This window comes from Dipodomys ordii, unplaced genomic scaffold, assembly GCF_000151885.1.
Source record: "Dipodomys ordii isolate 6190 unplaced genomic scaffold, Dord_2.0 Scaffold204, whole genome shotgun sequence".
Taxonomy (NCBI): domain Eukaryota; kingdom Metazoa; phylum Chordata; class Mammalia; order Rodentia; family Heteromyidae; genus Dipodomys; species Dipodomys ordii.
The window spans coordinates 1,182,144-1,188,436 of NW_012267420.1; positions in this window are offsets into that span (position 1 = coordinate 1,182,144).

A 6,293-nucleotide genomic window follows, 5' to 3' on the forward strand; every position below is an offset into this window, starting at 1 on the left:
GGATAATAAATTACTCATCTTTGTAGAAATATAAGACTAAGATTACAGTATTAATAGGCCAATTTAAATAACAGAAATTTAGTATCTTCCTAGAGCTTTGAAAATAATGACAATCTTAAATCTCAACATAGGACATACCAATAATATTTTTATGTGAAAAGCTATGATTTATACTATCACTACCTTCAGTTTTACAATTACAACTTTGATATTTTAATAGTCTTGTTATTCTTAGTTCTAAAGAATCCTTGATAAAGAAAAAATCACATTTCATTTCATTGAGTTTTGTTACAGCTCACAATTACTTGTCCATTGAATGGATTTATGTAAATTCTTTAATTGTCAAAAACTGTTCAACACCAAAAGACTTAAAATCAGCTCGTGGTGTTGGTATTCTTTCTACTAAAGTTGGTTATTGTAAGTTGATTTCAGGGTCTTTAAATCATTGGTCTTAAATTCTCTTCTCTTACAATTTTTTCACTTAATTTTTATGTTACAGTAATTTTTGCATTCCAAGATCAATAGAAGAGAGGGATAAGAAGAGGGTATTTTGTACAAACCTGGAGGAGTTCACATTATTATTTTTTCCTTCAAATATCTGTCCATTCCAGTAGAAAGTTTTTGCTAGTGTTATTGGAAGAATTTTAAATGCATATTCAGATTTTGTAGATAATGGATTATTCAAATCTTCAGCACATTCTTCCATTGTCTTTTTAATGGTTACAGGATTGATAGCTTTTCATTCCTCAAACTGGTAATTTGTAATCTCAGTCTCTCTCTCTCAGTGCTCAATCTCTCTGTGTGTGCATACATTCTTTTTTGTATCTTATTTTATTTTTATTTCTTTTAAATTTAATGTAATTTAATTGCAAAGGTGATATACAGAGGGATTACAGTTACATAAGTAAGTTAATGCATACATTTCTTGTCAAACAGTGTTACCCCCTTCTTTGTTTTCTACCACTTTCCTTCCTTCCTTCCCCTCCCCACAAAGTTGTAAAGTGCATTTCCAACATAGTGTCTTGTGAATATTGCTGTTGCATTAGTCCTAGCAGAAGATCATAATAGCTATACGTGTATGACCATATAAAATGATGCTAATCGAAATAAACTCCAAGGTACGGAAACGAGGTTTTTCTTTGTTCTTGTTGTTTTTAATGTACTATGTGATTTTTTGTTTTTTGTTTTTTATATGTTCTTCCCCCTATGGTATATCCCATATTGTTACTATATTTGATTTTGGTACCCTGGTATTGTATATACATTTCTTGGAATTAGGAAAGGGAAGGGGAACAACAGAATGGTAAACAAAGGACAGAGAGGAACCAAAACAGTAGCAATATATAAGACAATATATTGGAAATGATCTGCACAACTTGGGGGGGGAATGAGAGGAGAGAAAATAAAAGGAAAATGAGGGAAGGGGGTAACAAGTTTGACAAGAAACGTATTTATTACATTGCTTATGTAACCCTTAGTACATCACCTTTTTTTTTATTTTTATGAAAAAAAGACGACTTGTGTTTTTGACTATGCCTGCTAAGCCAACATGTGTTCATAGAAAACCATCAGTTTCTCTAGTAGAAGGTTCTGAAGTTATTAGCTTGATAACATAATATAACTGGAACTGTTTATAACAGTGATAATATACCATCAGAACCATAAAGTGTTAAAAATCCCGGAAGTTCTGTTTTATTTAAACCAAGTAAGTACAAATATTATCTCTGAAAAAAATTCAATATATGATCATTTTAATTTTTCAACTTTATATTTGTGCCTTTTTTCTTAAAAATGTAAAAGGTTAGCAAGTCAATAAGGTAGTTGAAGGCACATTTTTAAATGCTAATTATCACATTCTCACAAGAACAAATAGTTCGCTCTCATTATATCTCTTCTACTATAAGGATTATCCTCTCTCCAGTCTGTGAAGCTATTCATGTGACGGTAATAATTCTTGAAAATAAATTTGAACTTTTTTCTAAAAGTCCTGTCTACTCAGGTTCAAACTTCATATTCCTGACCTCTATTTTATTAGCCTGCTGAGCTTTTCTCCCTTTTTTTGTTTCATTTTCTTCCCACTTAACTTTTGTTTGGTAAGGTTTTTAATCTAGGAGCTCATTACACGGCCAAAGAAGAGTCCTCAAAATATATGGAAGGAAAAAAAAATGTTAACAACTGTCCTTGTTTCTCTACCTATCTTAAAGGATAAAAATCTTAAGAAGATAGCAAGTCCACACTTCAGGGCTATATTCACATTTTAAAAGAGTAAAGGTTTCTGTCATCATTGACACATCCCCTAGATTCCAGCCTTTACTCCCAAAGCTCTTTTGTCACAGCTCTTCTTTTCTGCTTGGTCTACTGTAAACTGAGAATATGAGTAGAGAGAAATACTTGTTCCCTTGAGGACTGGAAGTTAATTGTAACATGAGGGCATCACTGTTAGAGATAAACTTTCATGCCTATATTATTCTGCATGTTTATAATTGACAAACTTCTTTCTGTCACTATAGTAATTTTATAGAAATTTTATAGAAATTAATATACATAAAATTATATGCATACTATTGGGTTATTTTTTTAAATTTTACTCAACCTCTAGCTTTGGATCCTATTCTAAAATTTATACATAGCAGCACTCAGAGACACAGTGGGAAATTTAAAGAGATGTCACATATTTGTAGATTTGGGAGTGAAATATAATGATATGTGTCCAAAGCTATGTATATGTGTACCTTAATTAATATGTAACTTCAATATTAAGTTATACTAGGATTCTCATTTTGACATGAAGTCTTTGAAAGCTGTATTTTCAGTGATTGTTGCACTAGAAAAAGGAGTTCTGCATGAAAGTTAATATGGAGAAAGATATGATGGTGGCAATGTCCATGTGGAATTAGTTCGTGCAGAAGGTACATGAATACGATGAGGAAATAAATATGATTTAAAGAATGAAATAAAAATGTGATTACATCAAATATATTGTTCTTTCAATTATTAATATTTTCTAATAGCCACTCTACACACAATACAGTTTGAAGCTAGCCTGAGCAGGGCAGTCTGTGAGATGTTTATCTCCAATTAATCACCCAAAATCTGGAAGTGGAGCTGTGGCACAAGAGGTAGAGCACTAATGTTGAGTAAAAGTTAAGGGTCAGCACCGAAGCTCTGAATTCAAGCCTTAGCACAGGCACATACTTTAAAAAACAAAAATAGATTACTGAAGCATAACATATTTTGTCAGATGATCATACAAAATGTATCAAATAATTGTGATGATGTACTAAATATTGGTATACATAATATATATGAATATCCCTTTCATAGGATATGAGAATTTCAATTTCCTTTTGATTTTAAAGTTTCTTTACTTTTTCATTCCATTTTAACTTCTAAAAAGTCTGCTTCCTCTTGGCAGTTGTTCCCTTTCTAAAAATCAGGTGCCCACAAAGCATCTTATCTAGTAATGTTTTTTAAGAGAAAGTAATTTAATCAGCATATGTAATTTTCTGCTCCCCTGCAATTCATTTCCATATCCTAAAACCACCTTTTTCTCCATTTAGTTCAATTTCTCAGAGCTGTGGAGAAACTATTATGCTAATAATGAAACAGATAAGTGGTTAACTTAAACTAATTTAGCAAACACATCCAATTACTCTGCAACCATTTTGAACTTAACAAGAAAAGTTATTATAAGCACAGGAGAGAAAAGGCTTGTGGGGTTTTTTTTGTTGGTTTTTTTTTTCCCATCTTTAGCAAAAAACTTCATTTGTGCCCAAAAGTTCCTATCAAAAGGATTAATGGTTGACTGGTTTAAGTCAACTCTTCCAACTTGAAAGTTGCCATAAAAAGAAAGCTTGTGATCCAATTTGTGTCCCAACTGTAAGGTTATAACACTGATTGGATGATAAACTGATAATTATGTCCCCAAAATAGCTTCTCTGTTGATATACCTATAAAAGCCAAGTATTGGCTCTCTTTTTAAAAGAGATTGATACACATTTCCTGTATTAGTTTTAATTGTCTCTTGGGAGTGAATGTTTTAGATTATACAATACATTGCTTCCCAATAAGAATTTTAAGCAGCAATCTCATATTCATTCATTTACAAGCATTTGGTGAACATCAATTGAATTCCACATACATACCCCAGCCATTGGTGGGTGACCAAGGAATGACCAAAGTTTGAGACTTTTAGGCATTTTCGGTTCTGAAGGAGAGACAGATCAGTGAATACGTATAAAACAATATAAAATGATAACCAACACTGTATTATGAAAACCTACAAGGGATGGCCGAGGTGGTTTAGAAAGTGGCTCAGTGGTAGAGTGCTTGCCTTGCTTGCCTTGGATTCAATTCCTCAGCACCACATAAACAGAAAAAGCTGGAAGTTGCACTATAGCTCAAGTGGTAGAGCACTAGCCTTGAGCTGAAGAGCCCAGGCCGAAAACTCAGGACCCACAACCGAAAAAAAAAAAAAAGGACTAAGGAGCATTTACAAGGAGAACTAAAAGGTGAGGAACAAGGCAATAGAAGGCAATTTCAAGGAAAGGAAAGATTATAAGAAAAGGAAGAATTCCATTGTGCATATATACTACATTTTCTTGATCCATTCATTTAGTGAGGGGCATCTGGGTTGGTTCCATATCTTAGCTATGGTAAATAAGGCTGCAATAAACATAGTTGTGCTGGTAGCTTTAGTATGGTCTTGTTTGTGATCTTTTGGGTAACTGCCCAAAAGTGGGATTGCTGGGTCATAGGTAAGCTCTATGTGGAGTCTTTTGAGGAACCTCCCTACTGCTTTCCAAAGTGGTTCAACAAGTTTACACTCCCAGCAAAAATGCAGTAGGGTTCCCTTCTGGCCACATCCCCTCCAGCATCTGTTGTTATTAGAGTTCTTGATTATAGCCAGTCTAACTGGGCTAAAGTGGTGTCTCAGTGCTGTTTTGATTCACATTTCTTTTATGGCTAGGGAGGTTGAGCATTTCTTCATTTGTTTATTGGCCATCCTTCTTTCCTCTTCAGAGAAGTTTCTCTTTAAGTCTTTAGCCCACTTATTTATTGAGCAGTTGTTTCTTTGAGGATTTGCAGAAAGAATGACATTGCCCCATTTGTTAGGAAATGGAAAGACTTGGAAAAAATTCTATTAAGTGAAGTAAGCCAGGCCCAAAGAAATGTAGGGCCCATGGTTTCCCTTATTTGCAATAACTAGTATATATCTAAGAAAAGCAGAAATGGTAAGATAAATTGATGTTAGGTGAAATGAACCCCAAGATAAGAACTCAAATGGTTTTCCTTTCTTGCTATTGTTTCTAACATATTTATAAGATGATCTTTTTGTTGCTTTGTATGTCCCTCTTCCACGGAATAAACACTGTTCTCACTGTATTTGATGTTGGTATAATTTGGTGAGGGGAAGGGAAAAAAACAATTGTTTAAATAGGGATACAGGTGAACCCATTGCAACAATGAGATGTATAAGATGTTATGTTGAAAAACGATCTTCACAACTTTGGCAGGGGCTGGGGCCAGAGATGGGAGGGCAGGGATGGTAAGGGGAAACAAAAAAGGAGGCAACAATGCTTGATAAGTAATATACTCATTACATTGCTCATGTAATTGCAACCCCTCTGTATGGTATTAAAAAAATTAAAAAAAGAAAAGGAAGAAAAAGGCTCAGTGTTGTAAATGTTTAATGTGATGACAGTTTAAAAAAAGCAGGAATAAAAATGCCATGAAGAAGCAAAAGGTAAATGGTAAGTTACAAAGAGAATGAAGCAGTACTAAGGAGTCCTTTCTGCTGAGGTGAATGAGTGGGACACTGATGGCTGGGAAAATGCTGACTGAGTGTGTTGGCGCCTTCTGAAATCCTAGCACTTGGGAATGGATGAGGATCATGCGTTTCTACCTTATCACCTTGCCTTTCTTCCTGAGCCCTGTCTCCCACATCTGACTATTCTATCTTCTCCGTGTCTATTTCCATCCTTCTGTTTCCTTGGTATTCAACTACCTGTGGTATGACCCTGGCAATGTTGTAAATCATCTCTGTGCTGCCAGTCCTGCCCCCGTAGTCCATTTCCCTCATTGCCTTCAAACTCAATAACTTCATCTAAATGTCAAATTACATCATTGTACTACCTTCCAGTTGGTGATACACAAAGTATATAGTCCCAAGTCAACATCGGTCTGACTGATCACACTCATGCTCTGTGCTTACCAGATTCCGCTCAGCTGATTACCTTTAGCCTTTTTCTATCACCGTGTTTTGCAATGTGGGAACACTATTCTCTGTATTC